The sequence below is a fragment of the Mobula birostris genome, chromosome 8 (genome assembly GCF_030028105.1).
Source record: "Mobula birostris isolate sMobBir1 chromosome 8, sMobBir1.hap1, whole genome shotgun sequence".
NCBI lineage: Eukaryota > Metazoa > Chordata > Chondrichthyes > Myliobatiformes > Myliobatidae > Mobula > Mobula birostris.
In genome coordinates, this window is record NC_092377.1 from 65,903,184 (window position 1) to 65,913,376 (window position 10,193).

Sequence of the window (10,193 nt, forward strand, 5' to 3'; positions counted from 1 at the left end):
TTGAGACACAGACTGGGGAGTAATTCAATAGCTGGATTTGAACCATTTTGTGTCTCAACACACCTGAAAATCTACATTACTGGATAAATTCCAGTATCACAGCTGTACTAAAATAGTTCAGCAGAAAACACAAAGCAGCAACACAACACTTGTTTCTGTTAGGCTCCACTATTTTCTATTTATACTGTTTCCCGAAGACACAGGGAGTAGGGTTAGGCCATTCAAATTATTGAGTCTGTTCCACCATTCCATCATGACTGATTTATTATTCCTTAACCCCATTCTCCTGTTTCTGAACATCAAGTGGGGTGAATATATTTGCTGAAAACTGAAAGATTGTAACCTTGCCACTTTGGACTGAAACTCTATATTCACACAATGAACTCTAAAAGATTGGAGGCTCTATAATACAACAAACTTATCTTCGGATTAGTTCAAAGAACACTACAAAGCAATGTCCACCGCATCCATGCCTACCATGATGCCCAGCAATATTAATCCCATTTGCCTGTTTTACACCCATGTCTCTTACATCTTTCCTCCCCAAGTACCTGTCCAAATGTTTTTCTGAGTTATAATTATGTCTGCTTCTACCAATTATGGCAGTTCTTTTCAGACCATCATCACCTTCTGTGAAAAATTTCTCTCTCAGATTCCCTCTTATTTTTTGCCCTCTCACTTTAAAACCTATGCCCTCTGGATCTAGACTCCCTGCCCTGAGGAAGATTCTATCTATCCCTTTCATAATGGTAGAAGATTATCCCTCAGAATTCTATACTCCAGTGAGAATAAATCTAATCTATCCAACCTCTATGGATAACTATAGTCGTTCATTCCCAGCAACATCCTGATTAATTGCTTCTGCACTCTCTCTATTGCTACCATTTCTTTTAGTGTGACCAGAACTGTACACAATATTCTGTGCTCTAACAAATGTTTTGTACAGTTGTAAAATGTCCCAAATGACCGAGTGACTCAACCTGTGACAGCAAGCTTCATTATCTGATCCACCTGCATCAAATTCAATGAGCTACGAACTTGCACTACAACTTCACTGCCATTTACTCTATAATAACCTACCATAATTTGTCTTCCAAAGAGCATCATCTCACACTTGTCTGGATTAAATTCCATCTGCCACCAGCTGCCCAACCTTCCAGCTAATCTAATGTCCAGCTGTATCCCTCAACAACCTTCTTCACTATAAATAACTCCACTAAGTTTCACGTATCCTGCAAATTTACAAATTGGAGCACTTGGGTTCATACCCAAGGCAAATGGAATGTTGGCCTTCGTCGCTGGGAGGATTGAATTTAAGAGAAGGGAGGTTATGTTGCAAAGGTACAGGGTACTGATGAGGCTGTACCTGGAGTACCACGTGCAGTTCTGATTCCCTTACTTGAAGGATATACTGGCTTTGGAGGCGGTGCAGAGGAAATTCACCAGGTTGATTCCAGAGATGAGGGGGTTAGACTATGAGGAGAGATTGAATCGCCTAGGACTGTACACACTGGAATTCAGAAAAATGAGAGATCTTATAGAAACATATAAAATTATGAAAGGGATAGATAAGATACAGGCAGGAAAATTGTTTCCACTGGTAGGTGAGACTAGATCTAGGAGACATAGCCTCAAGATTAGGGGGATAGATTTACGACAGAGATAAGGAGGAAATGCTTTTCCCAGAGAATGGTGAGTCTGTGGAATTCTCTGTCCAATGAAGCAGTGGAGGCTACCTCAGTGAATATATTTAAGATAAGGTTGGATAGATTTTTGCATAGGAGGGGAATTAGGGTTTATGGGGAAAAGGCAAGGGAACAGACTTGATAGGCCAGATGGCCGACTCTGCTCCCATTTCTTAAGTACTGGCCCTTGCTGATTTCAGATTTGTTATTCCTTCCACATCAACACCCAACACTGTAAACTACTTCTCCAGTCAGGCTCGATGGGCCAGATGGCCTACTCCTGCTCCTACTTCTTATGTTCTTATACAAATTACCTATATCTGCTACAAATATCAAAGGTACTGGCACCAATCCTTGTGTACACTACTTTTTTTTCAGACTTCCAGTCAGAGAAACAGTCATCCACCACAACACTCTGCCCATCACCAAGACAATTTTGGATCCAGTTTGTAAACACACCCCAATCCCTTGTGTCTTAACTCTGTGGAGTAGTCTACCATGCAGAACTTTGTCAAAAGCCTTACTGTGGTCCATAATGCACCACCTTCATCAGTTTCCTCAAAAGATTTAATCAGATCTGTGAGACATGATCTTCCCTGAACAGAACCATAACTCCTCCTAATCAGTCCCTGCTTTTCCAATGAACATAAATCCTGTCCCTCAGAAACCTCTCCAACAATTTCCTTACCATTAATGTACAGTTCACTGGGCTGTAGCTTCAAGGCTTATCCCTGCTGTTTACCTTAGCTGTGACAAAACAAAAATGCAAATAACTCAGGCAGAACCCTAGCAATATCTTCCCTTAACACGTATGGCTAGATCCCAGTACAGCCTGGAAATTTATCTACTATAGTCACCAGATTCTGGAGCAAATGTGAAAATAGTGCAGAGCTTTACTATGTTTTATCAGTTATGGAGAGCCCTAGCATCATTTTTTTAAACTAAACCATACTTTATCTTAAATATCTTCAACTATCCACTGTAGCAAGTTTGACTTCATGACATAATTATAAGATGGAGAAATACTGCACATGTTGCTGATGTTCAGTTTTCAGCAGCTTACTGATGCTGAATTTTGGGCTGGCAGAGTTGATTACCTGTCCACGTAATGACCGTACGACTCAGCAAGAAGTTGTCAGAGATTAAGTCTGTATACAGCTTGAGTGAAATCGCATGGAATGCTGGCAAGTTTAGTGTCAAATTTAACTATAAGTGAAACCTCAAAGCTTTGACATAATTTCTACAGAAGCCTTCAGCCACGGTTTATCATGAACAGCTTCCTTTCCAAATTCCATGCCTCTTTAAAAAAAAATTCTTAACTTTTGCTGCCTTTGAAGATTTAAAATCTTTAACCAAAAGTCTTGAAAGCACTCAATGCACCCCCTCTCCAATGCACTCAACCCACTCCCAATGCCTCAACTCCAGCCACCATGTTCCTACCAGCACTGACTCCTCTAGCCCTCTGGTGTCCATTCTACCCATCATTTCCTCTCCTCGAGTGTCCTTATCTCCTAGATTTTCATCCCACATCCAGTATAATTGCTTCCACTCCCATGCTTTTCCACACCATGCATATTCCAACGCCAATTATTTCCCCAACAATGCTCCGTATTCAATGCCCACAACCCCAGTCCTCTCCTTCTCAATGTTCACAGTTGCAACCACTCAGTATCTCTCTTCCTCGGGTCTCATTGCTCCCCATCATTCATGGTCTCCTCAATTGTTCTTTGCCCAAGGACCCTCACTTCGAACATTTTTGGCAAAACCAAACTCCGCACCACCTAGTCCACGCTGCAGCGGCACCGCTCGCTGCCACAGAGGGGATAAGAGCCGATCGCAGTTCCTCCTCACCAAGCAATACAACCCATCAAAAAGGGCGAATGAATCGAGTTTTAACCGGCACTCAGCCCCAGACTAAAATTCACCACAAACCGTGCACAAACTTTGATTGCAGAAGCGTGCAACAATTACCGATCAGCCATTTTATCCGCAGTTGCGAACGCTACTGACTGTCAATGTTGCTGGCCATTCAGAACAAAGGGCGGTGACAACACTCTCCAATCACAGCCTCAGACCGCGTCGATGGGCGGGAGTACCAGGGCGCATGTGCAGTGGCGAGGAGGGCGGATTTTGCGCTTTCACCATGGTTGGTGTGGATTGCGTATGGCTTGGTATTTTCCTTTTAACTGCTGATTTTTTTTCCTAGTGTTGGAATTTTACAGTACTATATTTCTAACAAAATGTATGGCAGATCCCATGAGGCACAGAAACAGACACTTTGTCACGCCAACCATGATGCCCAGGTATACTACTCCCGATTGTCTAAACTAGGCCAGTATCTCTTCACACTTTTCCTCTCCAAGTACCACGCTCATCATTGCAAGCAAGAGGAGACCCTGCTCGCTGCTGAATGTGGATTATATTGAATTTACCTTATAATAATTTATAATAAATAGAACAGTCAATGTAACATAGAAATACACTCAAATCAGCGTGAGTTCATCAGTCTGAGTTCATCAGTCTGATAGCCTGGTGGTGGAAGAAGCTGTCCCGGATCCTGTTGGTCCTGGCTTTTATGCTACGGTACCGCTTCCCAGATGGTAGCAGCTGGAATAGATTGTGGAACAGATCCTATCCTAGGTAATTGCCAAATACAAGAAAATCTGCAGACGCGGAAATGCAAGCAACACACGCACAATGCTGGAGGAATTCAGCAGGCCAGCAGCATCTATAGAAAAGAATAAACAGTCAACGTTTCAGGCTGAGACCCTTCATCCATCCTGAATCTGCACTGCCCTAAACTGCTTGAGTTTTTTTCAGATGAGTTTAGCCCAGAATCGAATTGTGCTTCAGGTGAAATCTAATTATAAAACTGTGGAATAATATTCATCTCTTTCTATTTTCACACCCATGGACTGAAAGTTAACTAAAACTACTTGAAAGAAAAACAAAAGAGTCCAAGAGACGCATGTAAATTTCCTTTTTACTTTTAGCGAGGCACACACATATGATGAGGTGGCGAGATGACATGCCATTCATGTCCTTTTACGTATAGCCCGTCATGAATTATTTAAACAAACAAGAAAACTTGGTTAAATAATATCTTTACAAAATTATTCAAATATTACTGAAATATTAAATACACAACCCAACTCCCTGTTTAGCTATACACCACAACTCAGTATAGAATACATCTCAACTTTATATATTTATATATATGATCAGTATACGATATAATACAACTACTATGTTGACGTCCACAGCGTAACATATTTTAAATTTCCCATTCAGGCCTAAAGATTTCATCGTTGTGGAGGATTCCTTACTCTTGTGGGATAACATTTTTCCTGATGGGGGGGGGTGTCACTCTGTTTGGCAGGTGAGACTTGAGGCTGTGAGACAATCTCAGGTTCTGGGGCATTCTCCGTGGTGTTTGTAGGAGTTGACTCTGGGATTGCATGAAGTGGTTCTCTCAGCCTTGGACAACTTTCTTCTCCAACGATTGACTCTGTTCTCCTCAACTCATCTATGTGTCATCTCCAGATGACATCAGACATAATATCCACTGTGTTGCAGAGTGGTCAGTGCCGTCCTTAATCTTTCCCAGTACCCACTTTTGATCCCTTGTCAGGACTGCCAAGGAAGGAGCCTTCAATTTGTCTCAGCTGTTTGTCCTGCATATTCCTTCTGAGATTGGGTTTGAGGAGATCCAAGCGTGAATGCAAGGGATGACCCAGGTACAGCATAGCTGTTGATTTGTTCATTGTGGAGTGTGCTGCATTGCGATATGCCATGATGAAATTAGCGAGCTACTGATTCGGTATCAGTGTAGTGTGTTCTGCTGGCATTGCCAAAAGGCTAGGCTCTGGACAAACCTTTCCACCAAGCCTTTTATAGCTGGGTGGTCTGGGGTGAATGTAATATGTCTTATTCCATTCACTTTCAGGAATGACTGAAACTGTTCTGCAACAAACTGTGGTGCACTTTCACTGACCAACTGTTCTGGAATACCAGCTCTTGAGAAGGGGCTTCGCAACATGTCTACAGTGGATTGGAGGCCATTTTGTAGCTGCACCCACTCCTATGAAGAAATTTGTGTCCATGAATGGTCTGGAAAAATCCACATGAATCCTCTGCCAGAGCAATGCAGGACATTCCCAGGGAAGGAGAGGCGCTGTTGTTGGCATTTTCTGGATGTGTTGGCATCCTGACCAGTGCATGGCAAGCACCTCAATCTGCTGATCTATCCCAGGCCACTTGATAAAGCTTCGAGCCCATGCTTCCATTTTGACCATACCTAGATGACTGACATGTAGCTCCTCCAACACTTTAACTCACAGCTTGGATGGTACACCGACTCTCAATCCCCACATAAAGCAACTTCAGAAAAAATCAAATCAAATCAAATCAAGTTTAATGATCATTCAAACCTTACATAGATACAGCTGAACAAGACAGTGTTCCTCCGCGGCCAAGGTGCAAAACGTTCAAAAATAGCAGGTGGACATGCAAAAATAGCAAGTGGACATTCAAAAAAAGCAAGTAACAAATTCAAAGAAGCATATTCATTCAAAAAAAAGCCATATATATATCATCCAAGACCCTGAGCAACAATATCCAGCAATCGAGGGTATAAATTCCAACGTGTACAGCTGCGTGCAATCCAGACTGACATTTCACCACTTGAACAGAGTAGGGCAGCACTAATGGGCGAAGCCAGACCTCAACTGAGCTCAAACATGCTGTACTAGTGCTTCTGCGTCGCTCATCTGGTCTGCAGCAGTAGGCCAACCCCGAGGCTTGTGGCCTAGTTCTTGCTACAACAGAGACTACACTGCTCCCATGTGGAATGTCCCTCCACCAGACAAGGGTAACAGGCCTGCGGCAACTTACATTATCACTGTCCAACAGAGTCTTATGATTGCAAGTGAAACGCTCGAGGCAATCTCCCTTGGATGTACTGCACCAACTTTGATGCTTCCACGTAGCATGCCACAACACAGCCTGCAGCCAGGTCAGTTCCTCTGAACCCAAACCAGCTCCTCCGACACATCGGTGGGCTCCTCCGATATCCTGAATAGCTCCTTCCCTACCATCCCAGCTTAGGCCAGCCCCTTCAACACCTCGGCCGGCTCCTTCTCCATCATCCCAGCCTGGGCCAGCCTCTTCAACACCTCGGCTGACTCCTTCTCCATCATCCCAGCCTAGGCCAGCCCCTTCAACACCTCAACCAGCTCCTTCTCCATCATCCCAGCCTAGGCCAGCCCCTTCAACATCTTGGCCGGCTCCTTCTCCATCATCCCAGCCTAGGCCAGCCCCTTCAACACCTCAACCAGCTCCTTCTCCATCATTCCAGCCTAGGCCAGACTCTTGAACACCTCGGCCGGCTCCTTCTCCATCATCCCAGCCTAGGCCAGCCCCTTCAACACCTCAGCCAGCTCCTTCTCCATCACCCCAGCCTAGACCAGACTCTTGAACACCTCGGCCGGCTCCTTCTCCATCATCCCAGCCTAGGCTAGACTCATGAACACCTTTGCTGGCTCCTTCTCCATCATCCCAGCCTAGGCCAGTCCCTTCAACATCTCGGCCGGCTCCTTCTCCATCATCCCAGCCTAGGCCAGCCCCTTCAACACCTCAACCAGCTCCTTCTCCATCATCCCAGCCTAGGCCAGCCCCTTCAACATCTTGGCCGGCTCCTTCTCCATCATCCCAGCCTAGGCCAGCCCCTTCAACACCTCAACCAGCTCCTTCTCCATCATTCCAGCCTAGGCCAGACTCTTGAACACCTCGGCCGGCTCCTTCTCCATCATCCCAGCCTAGGCCAGCCCCTTCAACACCTCAGCCAGCTCCTTCTCCATCATCCCAGCCTAGACCAGACTCTTGAACACCTCGGCCGGCTCCTTCTCCATCATCCCAGCCTAGGCTAGACTCATGAACACCTTTGCTGGCTCCTTCTCCATCATCCCAGCCTAGGCCAGTCCCTTCAACATCTCGGCCGGCTCCTTCTCCATCATCCCAGCCTAGGCCAGCCCCTTCAACATCTTGGCCAGCTCCTTCTCCGTCATCCCAGCCTAGGCCAACCCCTTCAACATCTTGGCCGGCTCCTTCTCCATCATCCCAGCCTAGGCCAGACTCTTGAACACCTCGGCCAGCTCCTACTCCATCATCCCAGCCTAGGCCAGCCCCTTCAACATCTTGGCCGGCTCCTTCTCCATCATCCCAGCCTAGGCCAGCCCCTTCAACACCTCAACCAGCTCCTTCTCCATCATCCCAGCCTAGGCCAGCCCCTTCAACATCTTGGCCGGCTCCTTCTCCATCATCCCAGCCTAGGCCAGCCCCTTCAACACCTCAACCAGCTCCTTCTCCATCATTCCAGCCTAGGCCAGACTCTTGAACACCTCGGCCGGCTCCTTCTCCATCATCCCAGCCTAGGCCAGCCCCTTCAACACCTCAGCCAGCTCCTTCTCCATCATCCCAGCCTAGACCAGACTCTTGAACACCTCGGCCGGCTCCTTCTCCATCATCCCAGCCTAGGCCAGACTCTTGAACACCTTGGCTGGCTCCTTCTCCATCATCCCAGCCTAGGCCAGTCCCTTCAACATCTCGGCCGGCTCCTTCTCCATCATCCGCACCTAGGGCAGCCTCTTCAACACCTCAGCCAGCTCCTTCTCCACTATCTTGGCTTCAGCCGGCCCCTTCAAGACCTTGGCAGGTTCCTTCTCCGCCACCAGTCCAGCTACTCTGATCAACGAGCAGTTCACTGATGCAATAGCCCTGAGTAGGTTTGTCTTTGGATCATATAAAACAAATTTTACAAAGAGAAAAGCACCTTCGGTTGGCCCCCCCCCCCCCCCAGAGGCTGCTGAGTTCGTGTGCACCATTGTCCTACCGGAAGTCAAGGGCAACTTCGTCCTGGTGCTAGTAAAAATGGGGGAACTACGATTTCTGCTGCACATTCCAGCTATGCATGCTTGGGTTGCCATGTAGACCTGACACAGTGTAGGGTCTTTTGTGGTTTCCCTTTGGATCATCTCTGCTAAAATAGGGAAACTTTTAATTTGCACTTGGGAGAATATGTCCAGAGGAGTGTACTTCTTGTAAATTTTTCAGGTATTTCCTTTTCCAATGACAAATGGGACAATCCATCAGCATTTGCATGACGAGTTGTCCTCTTGAATTTAATCTTTTAATTGTAACCACCAAGAAACAAAGTTCAAAGTAAAATTTATCAACGTATTCTTTATCTGCAGGCATATAGAACAGTAACAAGAGAAAATCTGCAGATGCTGGAAATCCAAGCAGAATCAGTGGACAACAAGCTGTGCAAATGCAGATATAAATAAATAGCAATAAATAACCAGCATGAAGTAACAAGAGACAGAGTCCTTAAAGTGAGACCATTGGTTATGGGAACACCATAAGTAGAATGCGTGGTTATCCCCTTTTGTTCAGGAGACTGATGGTTGAGGGGGTAATAACCGTTCTTGAACCTGGTGGTGTGAGTTCTGAGGCACCCGTACCTTCTACCCGACGGCAGCAGCGAGAAAAGAACATGGTCTGGGTTGTGAGGATCCTTTCTATGGCAATGTTTCATGTAGATGTGCCCAACGGTTGAGAGTGTTTTACCCATGATGTACTGGGCCAAATCTTTTGTCGGATTTTCCACTCATAGGCATCGGCACTGGCATAATGCAGCCCAGCCAGTCAGCACACTTCAGCAAACAGAACTCACCTCTGCATTTGTGGATTGAAAATGGACACTAGTGGTTGATGATTAGTACTGAGTGTAAACTCTCTCCTATACAAGTACTGGTTGAAACTTTTTACACCCCAGACCAGACTCAAGGCCTCTCTGTCAATCTGTGCTTAATTTTTCTCTGCATAGGTAAGGGAACGTGATGCAAAGGCTCTGGGATATTCACTAACATCACCCAGATATGACTGCACCTATAACATAAGGTGAGGCATCACAGGCAAGCTCTGCTAGATGGTGTGGATCATAATGTGTGAGAACATTGTCTGACATCAGCATTTCTTTTGTCTTTTGGAAAGCAACTTCACACTGTTACATCCATTGCCACTTCTTCCCAGTCTATAGTAAAGAGTTCAAGGGCTGTACCACAGTGGCCAGGTTTGGTAGGAACCTGTTACAGTAACTGGCAAATCCTACAAAGGATCGCAACTGTGACACATCCTTTAGCCTTGGGGCATCCTCCACTGCTTGGATTTTCTCAGCACATTTGTTCCACACTTGTGCGTCAATGGTGTGATCACAGTAAGTGATGCTTGGCTTAAAGAATTCATACCTGTTGCACCAAGCTCTGAACCCATAATCTTCTAATCTTTTCAACACTGTCTTAAGATTTTGGAGCTGTTCCTTGTCATCCTTACTGCTAACAATGGTGCCATCCAGGTAACACAGAGTGCCTAGGCCGCCTTGCAGTACCTGGTCCATTGCTTTCAGCCAGAGTGCAAGTACAGATGCTACTCCAAAAATAAGCCTATCAC

The 10,193-nt window shown here is 45.7% G+C and overlaps 1 protein-coding gene across 4 annotated transcripts in view; it reads right to left on the reverse strand.

The window, feature by feature from the left end:
* Positions 1-3,710, reverse strand: part of tfb1m (transcription factor B1, mitochondrial) — a 67,793-nt gene extending 64,083 nt beyond the window's left edge. For 2 of the 4 annotated variants that reach the window (XM_072265347.1, XM_072265346.1), the window contains exon 1: positions 3,618-3,702. The gene's annotated coding sequence lies outside the window, so the exon portion shown is untranslated. Of the gene's footprint in view, positions 1-3,617 lie in introns of all 4 variants that reach the window. The other 2 variants (XM_072265350.1, XM_072265349.1) reach the window with 2 other exon arrangements.
* Between the last annotated feature and the right edge of the window lie 6,483 nt (positions 3,711-10,193).